The sequence below is a fragment of the Nasonia vitripennis genome (assembly GCF_009193385.2).
Source record: "Nasonia vitripennis strain AsymCx chromosome 3 unlocalized genomic scaffold, Nvit_psr_1.1 chr3_random0007, whole genome shotgun sequence".
Classification (NCBI taxonomy): Eukaryota; Metazoa; Arthropoda; class Insecta; order Hymenoptera; family Pteromalidae; genus Nasonia; species Nasonia vitripennis.
Window position 1 is genome coordinate 759,130 of NW_022279626.1, and position 21,826 is coordinate 780,955.

At 36.6% G+C, this 21,826-nt stretch overlaps 1 protein-coding gene across 3 annotated transcripts in view; it reads right to left on the minus strand.

Annotated features, from left to right (window-relative positions):
• The window catches only part of LOC100114920 (proliferation-associated protein 2G4), a 141,057-nt gene that overhangs the window by 118,098 nt on the left and 1,133 nt on the right, over window positions 1–21,826 (minus strand). The window lies entirely within an intron of this gene.

A 21,826-nucleotide genomic window follows, 5' to 3' on the forward strand; every position in this document is an offset into this window, starting at 1 on the left:
AACATACTGTATAATAACGTGGATAAGAGTATACCGACTATTGTTACTTTTCTTGATCTCGCAAAGGCATTTGACACAGTGGACCATAGTATACTACTGAATAAACTATATTGTATAGGAATTAGAGCGCAGGCGCTTGATTTGTTCTCTAGTTACCTTAGTAATAGATACCAAAGTGTTAAAATTGATGGCAGCGTTAGTGACAACTTATTAATAAATACAGGGGTCCCGCAAGGTACGATACTTGGTCCACTGTTGTTTATATTGTACATAAATGATATCCTTCATGAGATCCCGAGTGAAGCGATCCTGTCATATGCTGATGACACGGCGATAATTGCCACTGGAGATACGTGGATAAAAGCACAAGATAATATGAATGCGTTTTTATTAGCAATAGCTAACTGGTTAGCAGTAAACAAGCTGTCATTAAATGTTGACAAATCCGTCTGCATGACTTTTGGTAGTTATGTTGATAGTGTTCCAAACCAAATTGATGTAAAGATTTAGGATAGAAAGTTAGATAGAGTAGAACATTACAAATATTTGGGGTTAGTTTTCGACTATAACTTAAAGTGGGAAAAGCATATGTTGTACATAATTAAAAAAAACGAAATATTTAGTGTACATATTCTACAAAATTGCAAACTATATGCCAACTGAAACTTTGATGATGGTATATTATGCGTTTTTTCACAGTATATTGAGTTATGGGATAATAGCGTGGGGTGGAGCGTATAAATACAATAGAGATTTGTGCAAAAATTACAGAAAATTTTTTAAAAAATTATTTAAAAAATTAATTTATGATTCGGGATTATCCCCTTAATCTCGAACAATTATTTATACTCGAGGCTCTAGAAATACATTACCATGATTTCAAAACTCAATACCTAAATTCATCAAGTATTACTAGAAATAAAAGTATAATTGTACCAAAGAATAAAAAGCGAGTTAGCGATAAGAATTGTTATATAAAAGCTATCTCAACGTTCAACACACTACCGAACGAATTAAAAATCCTAGAAATAGGCAAGCGAAATCAACAAAAAAGAATCAAAGAGTGGATAAAACTCAATTGTTGACAACATAATCTACACTAAGAATTTTACTGTAAAATTCGTCGATCTCCAATGTGCATGAAATGCAATAATAATAGAGTCATACTGTAATTGTGTAAATATAGCATAAGTTTTAGATTTTAAGTTTCTTTTTTTTTGTTATAATTTCCTTAATGCCAGGCCTGTGGACAGATAACTGTGTTTATCTTTGCAGGAGTACGGAATGTTTTATTTCCATGTAAATATTTTGTACTTTCTTTCTGGTCAACAAATTAAATTAAATCATTTTAGCACAAATTTATGGATATCTTCATTTTTAGCTAAAGATACAGGGTTTCTGCCACTCTGGGACCCAAACAGGAACTTTTGCTATATTTCTATAAAAAGGTATCTCCATGAATTTTTTTGGTGGTTGTAGTCCGGATGAAACTCTTACTTTCACCAATATTAAGGTTTAAATGGCCTATAAGATATATATATATAGACACACACACACACACACACACACACACACACACATATATACATATAAATGACCAAGGGTATTTTTATTGAACAGATGAGAAAATTTTACAAAAAAGTATATCCATGTCTATAGTGAAAAATGCTTCCCTGAGGAGAAAATGAATTAATTTGTCCTGCAAACCCAAAAATTGCGAAAATTGACATCTTTGTCTCCCTACCATTTTAATAAACAGTAATTTAAAAATCTGTAAAAATTCAGGTGCATTGGAAACTGTTTTTAGAACATATTGACCGTGGTTTGAAGGAGAAAAACATTTTTGATCTTCGAATTGACAGAGAACCACCCATATATATATATATATATATATATATATATATATATATACATATATATGGGTGAATTTTAATAAGTATGGGCTATATAAAAAAACAAATCGATTATCTATTGATCTATCATCAATAAGGTATTATAAAATACTATACTATTTTAATAAAATTTTCGTTCTATATATATATATATATATATATATATATATATATATATATATAAATATATATATATAGAACGAACATTTTATTAAAATAGTATAGTATTTTATAATACCTTATTGATGATAGATCAATAGATAATCGATTTGTTTTTTTATATAGCCCATACTTATTAAAATTCAACTGTCACATTAACGTTAAAGGGTGTTCAACTGTATACTGCGATAAATATTTATTTAAATGTTCATTTTTAAAATGATTTATATATATGTTTTATTTTGATTATTCATATTATTAGTATTAAATACAGTTGGAATTATACATAATTTTAAATGATTTGATATTTTAACACTAAAATATGTATACATGTATACATTTATGTATCAGAAAGGCTTCAACATTATTTACAGTTTATGAATAAATAATACTTTTCAAACTTTTCAAAATTTGTATTAATTATTTATTGATTAATTTTCAATTCACTCCTTAGGAGTACTTCAGCAAATATACATCATTCTGGTCATTTCCTGTTCATTTTCGGTGTATTTCCGCTTTATTGACGGTTATTTTCGGTTACTTTTTGGTCATTTTGTGTTTTTTTTATTACTTCCGGTTGACAGTGTGCAATAGGTGTTTAGTAGGCGTAATAACGTATACACTATATTCACTTTAAAGATTAAATAAGTATTTATGTTATTATATTGTATATTGTTTATTTCTCTCGTAACGGGGCTCATTTTCAGGGGAAAACTTAGCAATACTTGACTGGATCACAATCCCTTGGTGCGGCGGAGAACCCTCTCAACGCCTGTGATCTGCCTGCGTTGCAACGCCGTTCGCTGCGACAGCTTCTTCGCGAACGTCGTGTTTGCACGTGTGCTATTTCTCCGCACTCTCCCGTGCAGAGCCGGCTTTTCAGTTTTGCGTTCCAACCGCTTGTTGCAACGCTCGCGGAGGTGGCGGTATTCGCGATAAGGACGTAGGGAACGGGAGAGAACAACTCGGAAAAATGAACTAATCCTAATTAAAATAAAAGAAAGTAATGATATATTGTGCAGCCAATCTTGATTCTACACGAATATGCGCCGAGTCACCTCAATGTCGACTCGCCCTCGCCGACATCCAGCGCAGGAATTTCCGGGCAACGCGCCACTAGCGTCCCTCGTCCTCTTCTTCCGACGCAAGGTACTCTTCCACATCGTCGTCTGGTGGAAAGAGGCTCCAGAGATCTTGCCCTTCGCCCACCTCACGAATGACGACGTGAGGTTTGCGCTTCCTCTCTGGCTAACGCGGTTATCACCCGCTCGAAGGCAGCTTGCAGCTCCTCTGTTTCGCTTGCCCATCTGACTGCTTCAATTGGTACTGCGTCTTCCTCGTACATACGCGACAAAGCATCTGGTACTGCGTTAAGCAGGCCTTTTCTATGCTCCACAGTGTAGATATGACCCTGCAATTCGAGCGCCCATCTCGCTAGGCGTCCAGTGGAATTAGGCAAGTTGCATAGCCACCGCAAGCTACTGCGGTCCTAATGGCCCAGATGTCAGCGAGACTCTCTCTCTCTCTCTCTCTCTCTCTCTCTCTCTCTCTCTCTCTCTCTCGCGTGCGTTTAAAATGCTCCTCAGGGAAGAGCTTTTAGCTAGAGATCGTGCGGACTGGAGTGTGAGAGTGCAGAATGAAGGATTGAGAGTGTTTTCATAGTCAGTAGTGTTAGTTATCTTATTAAAATGTATGCTCAGATCAGGTATGACTGTGTGTGCTTCTTGGAATGGAGAGAGCTCCCCTCGATTGCCAGCTGTTTGTGAGATCTCGCTTATATTACGTATGTGTGAGATCAGAACTACTAAATCGATGTAACCGACAATATTATGTAATTCATATTATGTTATAACGATTTTCTACAATTATTCTCTTTGGATTATAAGCTTCTATGTATGTTTCTAAGCACCAGATGGGGTCTTACACCAAGGTAAAATTAAATAAATCAATCAATCAATCAATTAATCTCTCTCTGTGACACTGTGATTTCTCTCGGCTTTCGACATTGTGCAGCTAGCGAATTCCAATTACTTGGAAAAGTACCGCCTCGAGACCGGTGTCACTGGCGTCCGTCTGCAACACAAACTGCCATTCGAAATCTAGGCGATGAAGAATCGGTGCAGAAGCTATCAGCGCTTTTACCTGTTGAAAAATGTCTTGCTGTTTCGTCCCCCACTCGTATTTCTTGCCTTTCTTCGTCAGGCGATGGAGCGGTTCAGCGACGGTCGCGAATTCTTGCAAGAATTTGCGATACCATGCTTACGAAGGATATCATCCATGTTAGGTAATGAATATGCGCCAGCCTTTGACCCCTAGCATTGAGAGAATTCGCTGGGACCCAAGGGATGGAGGTTCCACCAGCCATCGCGCCCGCATCTTTGCGGAAGCTGCTGTGGTTCATGTGATTTATACTATACGTATCTTGAAAATTCACATGACCGGCTCTGCGTGAGTTCTGTGGATTACTCTCGCCCGCTGGTGGCTCCACCCTTCTACAGGACGTTATGTTGTTCGGTCATTGTGATATCATGGCCCTTATCACTGCAATATTCTCAGCTATCGACTGGCTGAGCTGCTCGTTGTGAATTACCAAGTTTTGCGCTGATATATCATGACGTTGGGCGTATTGTGCACTGCAACGCTCGCCTTCACCGTATCCGCTGTTTTGCTGTCGGTTACTTGTTAGTGCAGTGTTTTGATTAGATATGGTATCCAATCCGCTAGTCGCTGCTGCTGCGCCTCTGTCTGTGCCAGGAGACGGCTTTATTCTGGTCTCGACTTTGCGTCTTCTGCGCCGGTAACCTGTCCTGGTTTTCCGGCGTGGACTCTGGCGCCTGTGCCTGTCTGCCCTCCTAAGTGACTGGTATTTCTGCAAACGTATCTCTCATTCCCATTGCGTTTAGCAGTTTAGACTAGGCTCTGTCGGCTGACCTAATCCTTGCGCTGGTTGACCGTGATTCAACTCAATCGCCAGCGTCACCACGACTCTACTGGCCTCAATCTCTTGTTGTAATAGCTTCAGAGGGTCTGGCTGATCAGCGTCATAATCGTCCGTATAAATCGAGCGTGACGATACCTGTTCTGCCGTTTCCTCGACGAACGACTTTCGTAGCTCTTCCCTATTTATTCGCGCCATTACTGTTGAGACGTCATGCCTCTCTCTAAAGTCTGACTCGGAGTATTCTTCGAGGAGCCATCTCTGCAGCCTAGCAGTACGATCAAATCGCCTGCCGTCTGTCTTTAGCTACATACTATCGAGAGATTCTTGCATCTCTTCTTCATCGATGCCCCAGCACCTATTTTCGACGACATTCTCAATTTTCTTTGCCATGTTGGCTTTGTTTCCGCGATCTGTAGAGCGTCTAAACGAGGTTTACGCGGTTGCGCAACAACAACATGGCAGCACGCCTATCCTACGCACACACTCCAGATAGCCCCTAGATTGTATTTTTGCTGCTACAACATAAGCTGCAAAAATACAACCTATCTATTCACACACTTGCACACCTAAGCGCGTCGCTGTGATGTAGATTACTACGCGAAATTAAATAAAACGAAAAATCGAAATCGTATAATCGGAGAGAAATCCGTAAAGAAAAATTTTAATACGCCAGATAAGCAGGGGAGAGTGCGGGAGAACTCGCGGATACATCCTTAAGGTGTGCGCGTTAGATAGCTCTCGGCTCCGATACTGTAAACATCGCGACTTCGCTTGTTGGCTTCGGTGTGATGTGCCAAGCATTATGTGTGTGAGTGAGCCAGCGCAAAACCCGGGTGAATCCTGCCAACTTTGAGAGGCCGTGTGGTGCAACTACGCTTGCAGTGAGCATCAGCGATGATTCCGGGGCGTCGTAATCGAGAGAAAAAGTTTGAAAGCGCGCAGTGCATGTGTTTGTGCGAATGTGTGTATGATTCGCTTACGCGAGGGCGATACGGCACACGACTTTTTCAGCGTTAGACGCGTACGACAGCGAACATTTCGACATCGCGGCAAGTCGCAATTTTGTAACGACTCGTGTATTATTTTATTTTTGTAAACTCACGTTTATTCCGCGTTGGTTATACATAACCATAGTCTTATTATTTACGCAAGTTGTTGTGATTTACCGACCTTACGCTCGATCCCGATCTTAACTCCTTCCCGCGAATACCGCCGCCTCCGCGGGCGTTATCTTTGCATGATTAACGCAGATTGAGTAGCCGAGCGCGCCCCAGGTAGTGCGTCTACCACTGCGTACGAAAGCAGCTTGAGAGCTGTATGCAACACGGGTGCTCGCAGGCGTCGAGCAGGTTCTCTGCCGCATCGTGGGATTGCGATACAGATGTTCGTTGATCACTTTCAGTCGTAAATTCTGCCCCTGTTACATTGGCGCCCAGTGATTTGAGTAGCGTTCGAATATATTCGTGCGACGTATGTGAATATTTTGAACGCGCTGCACACGAAAGGTCTGTGAATAATAATTGGGGATATTTGTTGTCAAGCCAAGAGCAAATATCTACCAATATTATCACACGACGTAGTATTAAACGACTCGGAGCAGCGAAACTTGACACTGATACTAGGATATAGCATGCTCTCCGAGTCGAATAATTTTCTATTGTTGTCGGGAAAATTCTAAAGCGCTCTCGTTAGGATAGAGAGTTGCACAATTATTTTTTCGTGACATCTCGTGTGAAAGTAGAACGTATGTACATGGTTGTAAGCTGTTTAATTGTTTATAATTAAATAGCAAAAGGCAGCAAAGCAGCAACACGAGCGCGTGTAGTCGCAAGGTATAGTCCACGCACTCTATAGTAGAGTAAAGCGCGCAGCGGCGCGAGTGTGTGAGTGCGAGTGCAAGCACTTGCGGCGACATATAGGCACTTCTACGGGAACGCGACGAGCGCGAGGTAGATAGTCACTTCCACGGTAAGACGCGAAATAGAGTACGCCCAGTTTCACAGCCAAGAAGACCTCAAGAACATTCAAGAGGATAACACACTCGCTCGAAGTCCGAGATACACGCGTGATTCCTCGAAAAATATTTTCGTTCTTTTTTTCGAATATTTCGGGAGTGTGGGTGCACTAAAGTGCTACGAGTGCGCTCGCTAGAAGCAATCCGATTTTTTTACGGATTTCGCTCCGATTATACGATTTCGATTTTTCGTTTTATTCAATTTTGCGTAGTAATCTGCCACGTTGTTGTTGCGCAACCGCGTAAACGTCGTTTGGACGAGCTACAGATTGCGGAGACAAAGACAACATGGCAAAGAAAATTGAGAATGTCGTCGAGAATTGGTGCTGGGGCATCGATGAAGAAGAGATGCAAGAAGTTCTCGATAGTATGCAGCTGAAGACAGATGGCAGGCGATTTTATCGTGCTGCTAGGCTGCAGAGATGGCTCCTCGGAGTATTAGACTTTAGAGGGAGGCATGACGTCTCAACAATAATGGCGCGAATAAATAGGGAAGACCTACGAATCTTGTTTTTTTCTGTTAATTCTTTATTTAGTTTTCTCAACAGTGAAATTTCTCTTTTCAAACTATTCTCATACACTTCTCCTTCTTCTTCATCACTGACGATTTCTAAATTATCGAGCAATTTCTTTCTAGATTCCGAGTTATGGTTTGATTTTATCTGAGCGACTATATGCCTCGCATCATTACTCAGCGTTTCTTTACTTATATTTGAGGTTAGATCTAGATCATGATGTTCGTTGTATATTCCCAATACACTACTTAATTTAATCGCACCATCTAATCTTGCAAAATCACTTGTGTGGTACACACTTTCACAAATTAGACACATATTTTAGGATGACATTTGTAATAAATTGTCGCTTGTGCACACGACGATCCTGCGCTTGTCTCCGCCATGTTGGCAATTTGTTTAAATATTTATATAAAGGTCCCGATTCCGTATTAGTAGGTTTAAGAAAAGAGAATGATTTAAATAATGAGTCTGATATTACATCTCATATTTCAAATGAGATCACTAATGTTTTAAATTACGATGAAATAGAACAATATTTAGCTATGCGTTACGTATGTCCGCCCGAAGCAATGTATAGATTATTAGAATTTAAATTATACGATCAATCCCACGTAATTGATCGATTAGCGGTCGATTTAGAAAATTAACAATTTGTATATTTTAAACAAGGATCTGAAACAGAATTAATATATCGTAATGTGAATACTATATTAACAGCTTGGTTTGAATTAAACAAAATTAATTTTTTAGTACGAGATTTATTATACATTGAAATTCCCAATCATTACGTGTTTGATAATAAATAAAAAATTCATGTAAAAGCCCTGGTAGAAATCGATATCAGTTTAAAGCTACAACATACCACGTATTACTAGAGATGGGCAAAAAATAGGTCCATTTTTCGACCAGCGATGAAATGCTTTTTCGGACATTTTGTACGCATTTATTGGAGTAAGAATAGAGTCATACCGTATTACAAGGAATTTTGAAGCTTGTAAAAATAGATTTCACTATCTAAAGCAAAGCACAGGTGAAAGTCGGGTCAAAAAAGTGAAAAAATAAGAAAATTACAAATATGTTGTATAACTCTAATTGACTGTTAATTGTGTAAACCGTTTGGAAATCGATTAAAATCCGTAAGCCTCATTGAAATTAGTATACGACACAAGGACTAATATCAATACGAAAGATTTAAGGTTATGTTCATTCCAATAAATGTTCAAGAATTGGGAGAAAAAGCGTTTCATCACAAGTTATGATTAAGCTATTTCTCATAGCTATTTCATAGTTTCCAGCCCATTTTAAATATTCGAATTTCTACCAGGGACATGACACGGATAAAAGAAACAGACCAAGCGTAATACATGTGTCGCGATTATACACGGCATCGGATCAAATTTCAGCAACTACTCGCGTTGCGGCAAATGACCTACTGAACTAGCTAACAGTAGCAAAAACGCGGAAGTAGAGCAAAGCGTAAACAAACGCTTAATAGGCCAATTTAATAACTCAATGGGTTTTAGTAAAACAATCAGAATATACTTTTAATCGAGTAATGAAAATTTCAAATGAGCTGTTACGTCCTGCGATGTATTGCAGTTGAGCAATATTGCGAAGCCAAAAACTCAAAATCGATGAGTCAGAATAATATGTTGTACACTCAACCTGGACTCTTTGGACGACGCTCCTATCCGTCGCTACCAAAGAGCTACCAGTCTTAAACCGCGATTTCGGTCTTTATAGAAAACTTTGCCTTGAATAAATCGTGAGAATCAGCCAACTACAAGTGTCCTTCATTCGAGAACACCCATCCTGTATATGCCTGACTACATCACAACAGCAGCGATTCAGCCCAAGCAGTTAAACGCAAGTAAGTAAGAATAAATAAATAAAAGATCGAATTTGCGACTTAACATTTAAGTTGAATGAAGACCGCGAGGAAAGAATCGAACAATCGAAAAAAGTGCTGACGTGCCAAATATGCAGAGAATTCCAACACGAAGCTCTCTTTTGTCGTTCAGCAGCATGCGTATACTGCAAAGGAGCAGATCATTTTTCCAATAATTGCAGGAACGTTACAAATAAAATAAAATTAATCTGTAAATTCTGCAGTCAACCATCAGGGCATTCAATTAGTGCCTGCCGATTTAACAAAAAACAGAATAATCACTGCCATTATTTATTTACTAATAGCGAGAGTGCTAGGCGCGGATTAACATTTATTACAGCCTTTGCCACTACTCATATCATTACGTTCTTGACTATTTTATTACGAGTAGTCCGGACTAAACAATACAATGTGCACAGACTGCGTTATTTGCTGAAATTATAATAGCATTATTTACTTGACGCCTAAATACTGACAATTATTGATCGTATCCCACTCAAACTTGTTGAATTATCAATACCTGTATATAAAGCATATTTCTATCCTTGGTATATCCCTATCTAGAAAATAGCCCAACCGAGTTAGCCTGTTTGTCAATGGTGCGCTAACGACTTTGGCCAACGTATACTGTTGTGATTGATCAACGATTCGCCAACGACTGCTCTTTATCATTTACAAACTTTTTTTTTAATCGCATAATATCTTATCATTAAATGCACAGCAGTAAATGCGTGCCTTACAATACACTAGCGAATAACGAAAATAATAGCTTCTTTGCAGTCGTGATTGCAAAATATAATTAAATTATTTTCTTGAACATGGTTATGAATCCTTCAGATATATATATATATATATATATATATATATATATATATATATATATATATAGAGACACACACACACACATATACACACATTATATATATATATATATATATATATATATATATATATATATATATATGTGTGTGTGTGTGTGTGTGTGTGTGTGTGTGTGTGTGTGTGTGTGTGTGTGTGTGTGTGTGTGTTGTGGAAACTAAGCACACAGACGATGCGTACCTGGAGTTGCTGAACATGCGCACAGCAAAACGGGAGAATCCACGTTTTCGTGTTAGCTTTGGTTCACATGATTTAAACTTTATATAGTTGAATTTTGATGTAAACCTGAGTGGTGCCAGTAAAAGACGTTCCAAACAGTATCGACTAAGGAGAAAGACGACGAAATTGCAATCAAAACTTCAAGAAGTTCAACAACTGTTTGATGTATCACCAGAGCGTTAAAGTGATTTGCATATTGATTTTCCAGTCAATTCAAAAAGCAGTGCAGAAAGTGAAACCACTAGCACAAAAATTGAAAATAAATAGACTCCTTCAATGTTGACAATTCGAAAAGAAGAAGAAGTGTCTGATCTTACAGAATTCGGAGTTCTAGAAATAGATCAAATCAGAAATTGGGTTGTGACTTGTAACATACCTCACAATCATGTTGATAAATTATTGAAAATTTAGAAACAAAGGCTTTTACCCAATATACCAGCCTGTACCAAGGCTCTTCTTCGAAACAATATTAAGTGCGACAAGGAAGATTTGCTTGTGAGTGATGGCACGCTTGGTGAATTCTGTTATTTTGGAATTAAAGAGAGGTTAGATCAGACAGTTGATCCACTATACCATGACACCAATATATTAGAATTAATAATAATCAATATTGATGGCGTTTCACCTTTGAAATCAAGCACGGTGACCATGTGGCCAACATTGTGTAAAGTGCATACCAAAGAAGACGTATACAAACCATTCTCTGTATCTGTTTATGCTGGGTACGGAAAACCCAAGTCTGCAGGTGATTATTTGAATAAGTTTGTTGGAGAAATCAATTCGTTGCAAGTGTCTGGCGTGAATGTGAGTAAAAAACATTTTGAAGTGAACATTTTTTACTTGTGACTGTCCGGCAAGGTCTTTTCTTAAATGCGTTGTTGGACATAATGCATTTAAAGGCTGTGAAAGATCTTATGTGTTTGGTGAGAAGAAAGATTTTGTTACAGTGTTTTTACAATGTGATGCCAAAAAGAAAACAGATCGAGACTTTCGTGCATTCTCAGATGCAGATTATCATACGGGTGCTTCAATGTTAACTTTGATAAAACCTAAAATAGTTATGCTCCGTCAGTTTGCGTTGGATCCAATGCATCTCTTATATCTTGGAGTCTTTGACATGTCATGTAGATTATTGAAGAAAAAGTGAAACGAATCCTCTTGTTCATGTTAATCAAGTTCGACAGTATCTAGTGAAGTTTGTAAATGAGGCGCCACACATTTTTGGATTAACATTTGTAACTCTAAATATCCATAATTTGATACATCTTTCTGATGATGTTGAATATACTAAATGTAATTTAAATGAACTTAGTGCGTTTCCATTCGAATCATATCTTGGAAACATGACAAGTTTAATGAGATCCCCTCTAAACTTGGTTGCGCAGTACAGAAAAGATTGTTTGAACAAGAAAAGTATTGTGAAAAAGTGAGAAGTGTACCTAAAGAAATTAAAACGTTAGTTAAAACCAAGCAAAAAAGTATCAAGATCAGTTATAAAGGAATGATTCTTTCATCAATGATCTTAATAGCACTTTCTTAACTGAGGATGGAAACGTCGCAGAAATAATTGACTTTCAACAAGTGGAGAGTTTAATGAATATTAAATATCAGAAGTAATCAAACAAATTGCCAGTGATTCCTCAGTTTGACAACCAAAACATCTGGGAAGTTAAAAAATTATCCTCAGAAATATGTGTCTCTCCAATTCAAAAAGTTGCCAAGAAATTGATTAAGTTTAAAATGAGTTTTTCAAAGCTTGAAGAGAAAAAGTTTTTCGTAATTCCTTTTTTACATTAAATTATGTACGTCCTGTCAATACAGTTTCATTACTCATAAAAGGTATGTATACATTTAAACTGATAACAGATTTTAAATATCCCTCCAAAACTAACCTCAACCTAAACTAATCATAGCATACATTAGACAGCTATAGTTTATAGTCTGCTCAGTGATGCTCAGTGAACAACAAGTTACCTGTTGTAATTGTAATTAAACAATTTTTTTTTCTTGAAATTATAAGTTTTATCTTATAGATTTGAAATGCCTTATATAATTAACTTACACAGTCAAAATAGATTTATGCAAAACTACTTTTTGTATACATAAAGTTGAACATAACCTTTGAGAAAGTTCTTACTTGTTTTGTGTTTTGTGATTTCAGATTTGGTGAAGTGTCTATAGTACTGAGATCTACAATGAGCTCTGCAGAGGACGAACAAAGTGATGATGAGATTGAGCTTCGAATCTTTAGTGTCATCCACTTTATTAAAAGAGGCAGGCAGGGTAAAACACGACAAGTGGATATAGTCCCAAGTAAATGGCTCGGTTCAAGGGGTAAAGGTCGCTCCTGCACTAGATTTCCAGAATTGTCGTCTGATCCAGATGACAGTGAATTCTTAGATAGCTTTGTAAAGACTTGTGCGGATGTTCCAGAATCCTGGAAAACGTATACTGTCTCTGTTTTGGGCCAAGCAAGTATGTATTTCAACAAATATTTTAAAGATTTTCCTTTATCTGTTATTATTACATTTATGATTTTGTTATCCGGGTACCTATGAGGAAGCTGTAAAAAAATTTAAAGTCCTTGAGAAGGAAGACAACGCTTTTACAGGTTCTGACGGGGATCCGGCACTGGAAACCAGTAAAATTGAGCAAGCTGTGAAAAAACAACGATTGCAGAAGGAACTGGCTGCTTTGGAATCGAAACATACTTCTATGCTAAAAGCACAGACAGCTTCTGCGACTGTCAAATCACCTCTGAACAGTCACAATGAAATATTAGATGTGTCCAAGTAAAAGATATTACCTCAAAGCTCTTCCTCAACTAATGCGAAACCTCAGTCAAGTTCAAAAGAAAGTGGAACAGTTGATGTGAACAGGGATCAACCCAAAAATCAAAAAGAAGCTACAGTATCGTCAAAAGCAGATGCTAACAGCATACAGGAAAATCAATCGAGCCTTTTAGGTATTTTAAAATATTACAATTATAAATTTGTATTTCCTCTGCAAATGAAATTTCAATTTTATATTTTTTTTACAGTAGAGCAGGAAAATATAGAAGATAATGCTGATATTATATTGAGAGATATGGACATTCCCATCATAAATATAATAATAATGATAATAATAATATCTTTATTGTATTTCTCTTTTCGTGTTTACAATCTTTGTACATTCGTTTATTTACATACATATTGCTCTGTTCCTACTCTAACCTAACCTAGTATGTCATGTGTGTCTCTGTAGGTAGTGTTCCTGTTTACATGTGTGTAAGTGTGTTTAAATTCTCCTGCAGCTTCTGTTTTCGTGTCTGCTTTTGCGTGTTTGTGTATGCGTGTGTATAAGTGTGTACGCGTATGTGTGTGTTTGATTGTTTGTGAGTGTTTGTGTTTGTTTGTGAGTGTTTTTCCTCTACCCTGCCTTTGTGTGTATGTTGATAACATTGATCCATCTTTCTTCTCTCTTCTTTCTCTTCTTTTCTTTTTCTTTTCTTTCTCTCCATCCTTTTCTGCTACTATTCGTCTTCCTCATCTGACTCTCCTGACTTCCAGATCTTGTATTGTCCCTCATCTCTCCTTTCTATCCCTTTTCCTTTCTTAACTATTCTATCCTTCTTGTCGTCCCACTTGTACATTTCTCCTTCTATTTCGGCTACCCACTCTTTTTTGTGCTTTACCTCGCCCTCCTCTTCTTTATCCTCTTCTCTTCTCATTTTCTCTCTCATAATCAAGGCTCTGGCCCTTCTCTCATCCACTGATAGCCACTGTTCCAGCCGTATTTTGCCTCCTTCTTTGATTTCTGCTCTCTTCTCCCATATCGCTTCCATGTCCTCTTTCCTTTTAAAAATGATTTTCTTTGTGTCTTCCGCTCTCGTATCTTCCATTTCCCACTCTACTCCTTCCATGATGTCGTCCAACCAGTCTTTTATAGAATCTTCTTCCGTCCAATTATTTAGGTGTATTATTAAACCTCTTTCCCATACTTTGCACTTGCTGTCTCCTCTCCTATAGCTGTAGCTGGTCACGTCAGCCTTTCTCTCTCTCTCTCTCTCTCTCTCTCTCTCTCTCTCTCTCTCTCTCTCTCTCTCTCTCTCTCTCTCTCTCTCAAAATTATCTCTTCTCCTTTCTCATACCCTCTTCTCACTTTTCTATCTCCTGCCTTTTCTTTATCGCCTCCACTCTACTTTTCTTACCTTCACGGCCGTCCCTCATCTCATCTATCTCTTTTTGTAAATTTCTCATCTTCCCCTTTAAAATTTCCACATCCTCTCTCACATCCTGCATTTTCTTCTCCAGGGCTTCTCTTTTCTCTCTCTCTCTCAAACCTCGCCTTAATTTTCCAACCTTCCATCTCCTCTCTCAATTCTTTCATCTCTCTTTCATCTTTCTTCTTGTCTCCATACATCTTCTCCTTTTCACTTTTTTTATCTTCTCCTTTTACTACTTGTCTTATCTTAGCTAACCTCTTTTCTATCTGTGGCTTACCACATGTTTTCTTTTCTGTGTTGTTCTGTTTCTCATTCCTCGTCCACGTTCCACTCTCCACCTGTGTCGTGTTCTAGCCCGCGCCTGGTGCCTTTTGAATTTTCCACTGTTTCTCCTGTTCCGTTCGTATCTCCCTGCTCACTAAATGTCCCTGCGTTCTATTTGGTTACTACGTCTGATTCTTTCAGTTTTTCCTTATTTGTTTTATCCTCTCCTCTTCTCTATTGCTACCATTACTATTCAATTGCGCTTTGTGTTCTTTCGTTTGCTCTTTTCTCTCTTTGCATCAGATTTTCTTTTATACTTCTTCAGTTTTCTCCTTTTCTTTTCTTAACCATATTATTCTATATAGTTTCGCCAGATTTTTTCTTTACCCATTTAAAATCCTTTTCCAGTTGTCCTGCCTGTTACCTGATTTTTTACATCTCGAGAATATGTGCTTATACGTTTCTTCCTCTTCTTTACATAACCTGCATCTTCTTTCCTCCTCTTTCAGTCAGTATTTGTAACCTCTTGCTTCATTTCCCATTCTAAATCTTGCCGTTATTGCTAGCCCCTTTTTCCCTGTGTTACCTGCTCTCCTCAGATATTCTGGAGTCTCTCCCTGTGTTTTTATTAATTCTTTTATATCTCTCGCTTGTCTGGACTCATTCAATTTGCTTTCCCAGCTCTGCCATTGTATGTCCTTCTCTATTTCTTCCAGCTTCAACCACACCTGCTCTCCTGCTCTCATTTTTCTGTGGTATTCAGATAGTGCATATCCTCTTTTGTTTAACTCCTCTTCTCTTTGTCCTCGCTTTTTTCTTTTTCGCCTCTTATTGTCCTCTTCTTTTTCTAGTAGTCTCCAGCATTCTCTCCAAAGCGTACCTTCTTTTGCCTTACTCAGTTTCGTTTCGTATTTTTTTGCTCTTCTCCTTGTCCTTGTTTCTAACTTGTATCTCTTAGTCTCTAGGTGTAGTATGTGCTCCGGCGTCGTTCTGTCCAATTTCATTATCCATTTCAAATATCTTCTGTGTATCTTCTCCAGTTCATCTTTCCCCTTCCATCTCCACACCTCCGCCCCGTATTCCATTACACTTTTCACCATTGTATCAAATAGCCTCATTCTTAGTTCCCAGTTGTCTCTGAATAATTCTTCCCCTAGTCCCCACATCGAACTCATTACCGTGCTTGCCTTTTCTTTTAATTTCTTAATTTGTACCTCTTCCTTCCCGTTTTCTTTTAACATATATCCTAAGTAATCAAAGTTTTTCACTACCTCTATCTCCTTCTCTTCCCATAAAAATCTTTCCTCCTTTTTTCTCCTTCCCCCATTTTTGAATACCATTATCTTCGACTTTTCTGTGTTTAGTTCTAGACCTTTCCTCTCTATTATCCTTTTGAATTTCTTTAGCATCTGCTTTAGCCCTGTCGCGTTGTTCGCCGCTCGATCGACCAGAATTTCTTTTTTCCAATACTATCCCCCTTCCTGTACTTTGCTTAGTTCCTTCTCTGTGTCCGCCATTGCTACGTTGAATGTCGTCGGGCTTAATGGTCACCCTTATCTCACTCCTTTATGTATCTCGAAACCTCCTATCTTTTCCTCTCCTATTCTGATTTCGCTCTTGGTCCCTTTGTATAATTCCTTTATCCTCTTCCTTATTCTACCGCCTATTCCTAGCTTTCTCATCATTTCCCAGATCTCTCTCCTGTTTACTTTGTCGAAGGCTGCTGTCATGTCTGCGAAAAACGCGTATACTTTACCTCCTTTGTTCTCTAGTTCCGTTTCTATTGCCTTGCTCAGAATAAAAATAGCATCTGGTGTCCCTCTTCCTTTCCTGAAACCAATTTGTGTGTCGTCCAAGAGTTCCCTTCCCTCTAATTCGTTTTCCAGCTTTCCTCTTATTATTTCCGCATATGCTTTATAACCCGTGTCCATAAGTGTTATCCCTCTGTAGTTCTTTGCCTCCTCTTTCTTCCATTTCTTGAAAAGCGGCGTAATCACTCCTGTTTTCCATTCATCTTGAAACGGTCACAACTTATCTCGGTTCTGTAGTAATTAAATTTATGTAAGAATACAAAATCTATTGATTTTACTATCTGAAAAGTCGCGAACATTTACTAATCTGCGTCGTGATTCTGACAACAGATTAAATAGAAAGATTTTAAATTTTTTTATAATAATTCTCAATTATGATAGTTCAGGTCCGGGATACCAGGTAGTGGAGGTTTATCGCAATAAAGAGATTTTTGTTCTTTATAACAAAAATAAATATAACAAATCTTGCATATATTCTAAGTATCACAAAAATTAAATGGGTAAATCCGCTTTGATTTTTACAAACAAAAATAAACAGATATGCGTTTAAGTTGCGTAATCTGATTTGAATCGTATTGTTACAAGAAGAGATGTTATGCAGATACGCTTAAATTTGCGTTATCTGATCTTATTCGAAATTTTACAAGTTTAAATTATTTTGACAAATTATTTTGACAAGAATTAGAATTTTTCTAAGTCTAGGACTGATATGCTTTATGATGCGATATCGTGCCTGACTCAAAATTTTTATAAGTGTAGAAATATTTGAAAATACTCTAAGTCTTTTACCTGCTCAAGGCATACGTTGCTCAAGAGCAGGGATTAGGCGCTTTAGTTGCGCTGACGCTTAAGTTGCGCTTCGGCTAGTGAGCTCATACTGGCCGTGCGGGGGTCCTTTTATAGGCCTCGGAGCGAGCGGGGATCGTGCCGCCGAAAATACTTTCACATTCACACTTTCACACAGACATTCACACCTATGTACAAAACCCATTCATACAAATAATTTATAATATGCGCGCACTACGCCGCCTGTACCTCGATGTTCGACAGGTTCACAGTTCCTTTCCCGCTCTCTCTCTCTCTCTCTCTCTCTCTCTCTCTCTCTCTCTCTCTCTCTCTCTCTCTCTCTCCCACTCTCCTTCCTAACCTCTCAACTTTGACTCCTTCTTCTCACACCTCTATCTCCCTACTCTGACCCGTTTTTTCACCGATTTTTTGTACCCTTCTCAGATGGGGTTTTTCTCTTCCTCCTCGCACCTACTCCCTTTCTCCTACCCCTCTAGTACCCACACTACTGTAATAACTGATTGATAACTGATTTCCAGACTGTTGTAATCGCTGAGTTGTCTGGAATCCGTACTTATTTACAGCAAATATGTCAATCTATGAGTCAATCATGGAAATACGTATGCAGAATTTGGAAACTAGTATTAAAGAATTGGATAATCGTGTAGACCAAATAAAAGTTTGTCAACAAGAGGCTTGTAATTTCTTGCTTGATAAAGAAGTCAATGCAACAAAAAAAGGAATTGATTTTAAAAAAAAGTATGAGCTGCAACTGCCTGTATAGATGATCTGGATACATTTTTGAAATTTGAACAGTTGATGAAAAGTAATGATTTTCTCAAAAGAGATGTTGCGAGTATGAACTTGATACTGTTAAATTTTGATCGTTCTCTTGTTTTTGACATTAACTTCAAATTTCTTTTTTTAGTGTACAGCATTGAAAACTGAGGTTGATAAGAATTTTTGCATTAACAAAACCTTCCTTGCGATGATAAGGAGATTCATGACAAAAAATCTTGCTATAAAATGCACAGCCTTGAGGTCATCTCTAGATAAAGAGAATCCCAAAGAAATATTCAAACATACAGAACTGCATAACTGTATGTCTGCTATCATCTTATTAGAAAGGCAGGCAAAAAATCTAGTTACGGGGGATACAGACTTGATGTCTGCTCTAACTTGTGTCTTATCGAATGCCAAAAGGTGGAAAGTCAAGGAATAATATAAAAAAAAGAAGTTTATTGAAGTTTATTTTCATAAAATATTATAAGATTTGTATTCATAAACCTGATGTTTTGTACAAACTTTGTTGTTCAAGTTGTAGATAATAAAAAAAATTTCAAAAAAACTCGCCTTTTCCCGTTTGTTTGATTTCTCATTTTCAAATAAAATTGATAAAAAGTACTTTTGGTTTTATAGTTGATGTTACGAAATTATATTCTAGCACAAAGAATAAATAATTGATTCCCTAAATATAATCTCAAATTTCAAATTGAAGTGCATGATTTAATTGTTGATTTATTAAGTAAAGAATAGAATTTTGGACATATTTTAACTTTTTATCAACTTTATAACATATTGTAACACATTGCATTGCTTGCTAAGCACTTTTTCATGATAAAAACTTGTTTTTAACATTTGAAAAATTACTTTTTAAAAGTCATACTTTGAGACCGTGTTTTCAAGCAAGAGATAAAAAAGTCGATTAAGCAGTATGGTTTTTGTATTTTTGGAGCTGCCAAAAAATAATTCGCTTCTTGGAGGATCAATATAAGGCAAGTTCAATGAATTTTACCTCCATAGAGTTTAGCTGGAAGTATAAAAATAAAAAAAAACACAGAGTTCGCCTATATTTTACACCATTCCTCTGTAGCACATTAAAACAAACACAGCCTGAAATTGCCTTGAGAAAAGGTCAAAGAAAACAGCAATTGATTTTGATGCATTGTGGACATTGGTAAAATCAACAGCAAACAAGAGCTAAAACCAGCTCAAACGTAATTTCTCCGCATAAAGCAAACAATTTCAATAGTTTTTAGACGTTTACAATGTTGAATGTATACATGTATCGTAGTTATTGTAAATATCAACTGTATTCCAAAATGGGTGACACTTTCGTGACATATCAAAAAAATTAGCTTTCATAGTTTGACTTCCCATTTGGTTATTTTGCAAAATAATAGCACTACTATACAGAATATCAAAAGTCTCTTTAACAGCAAGTAAACCCTACTGGTTGAGAAATTTTCACTGTCCTAATTGTAAGATATAATCAAATTCACTTTGTAGTTAGACACTAGGCTCATCTTCCACATACAAAACTATCCTGGTTTTTTCACAATATTGGTTACCGCTTACCGAATACATTTTCATAATATTCGAGTTTAACTTTTGTAGGTTATACATAGGCTCTTGCGCCCAGTCAAAAATAGTTGATTGACTTTAATTAAGTGCAACGTTTTTAAAGCAAAATTTTAGCTTGCATTGCTGCATGAATCTTGAGAAATTAACTATAATAGAGGGTACACCCTGTTATTTACTCCACTAACTAAAAGCGTTAAAGACCCTTAAGCCTCACCCCAGTTGAAAAAAATCAATATGTTAAAAACATGTACTTTTATCATATGTTTTTGTGGTTTCAATTTAACACATGATAAAATCACACGATATGCAACTTGATAACACCAAAAATAGATCATATGTCTATGTTATCTGCCACTTAACTTTTAAAAGTTTAAACAAATCAAGTCAAGTTGCATATCGTGTGATTTTATCATGTGTTAAATTGAAACCACAAAAACATATGATAAAAGTACATGTTTTTAACATATTGATTGGACATCAGCATGGTACTACCAGTTATGGTCACCAAATATAATAAATGTGTCTCTTTTAAGTTTTATTTTTGATTAATAATCAGAAGAGTTATTACGTATAGTATATGCTTTTATTACATGTTTTTATCGTGTGATTTTATCATATGTTAAATCAAAGCACAAAAACATATGATAAAAGTACATATTTTTAACATATTGATAAAAACATATGATTTTTTCAACCGGGACCCTTACCCTATGATTCAGGCCACCCAGTACTATATGAAATAGTTAAATTTGTTAGTGATAATTAGTACACATAAAATTATTTCTTTTAAATATCTATATTTGTTATCCAGGGTTCAATATTTGTGCTACAGATTAAAAATTTATTTTAACAAAGCATATTTACATTTTTAAGGGGATGTGGTAGCTAAAAACTTTCTTTTCTTATTACACATAACTTTTTAAATAAAGCTTTCAAAATTGAGTCTGTAGCACCGTAGTGTTGATATTAATAATTCATTCTACCAAAGGAAATGTCGATCGGACGTTAAATTTTTCTAAAAGTTTGGAAATACAAAATAGCCCATTGCGAATTTGCCAAGCTTTAGCTATGACATTCCCTTAAGGGATGTCGGATCCACATAGACTGGTTGAAATTTTTAACACAGCTTAACCTCAAAATTTTATTTAGATCATAATTAGAATAGAATAGAACCAAATAGAATGCTTACATAATTATAAATACTTACACGCGTTTATTGCACATAAACCAAGTGTTCTGAGATGCTTATTATCATCATGTATGTTAACCAATACTTAAATACGTATAATTATACATAATAGGATCATGAAAGCACCACCATCATTTGTACAACTGTTTTCTAATATATTATAAAGCAAAACTACTTGATTATTAAGGAGGTTCTATAACTACTACATTAGTCAAAATCTGTAAACTTTTTACTTTTTGTTTACTTTTAAATATTTTCAAATACACACTGTTAAGAGGCTGTAACTGTAAACTTATAACAAACAACAATTTTTGAGTGAATTTAACAATTATATTTTTTCTGATTAACAATACAAAGTTCCTCGTAGAAGCTGATTTGACTAATTTTTTGAGGTTAAATATCCAGTTTTGGCATTCTGTGATTTTTTTTTTATTAGTTGAAGGTATCCAATGATATTTTTTGAGGGCTCTAATTCATCTTTAGATATTTTTCTTGCAGTACAATTTTTTCAGCAAAAACAGCTTCAAATCTTCAGCAATATATAAATACAACAATATATAAGTACAACAAAATTGAGTAAGAGCCTGTGTTAAACAGTAAAAATTAAAAACATTGATTTCTTGGCTTTTAGGTACCCTAGCTTTCTATAAATTTATGTAGATAATTTTACGGCTCATATGAACCGGTATATAAAG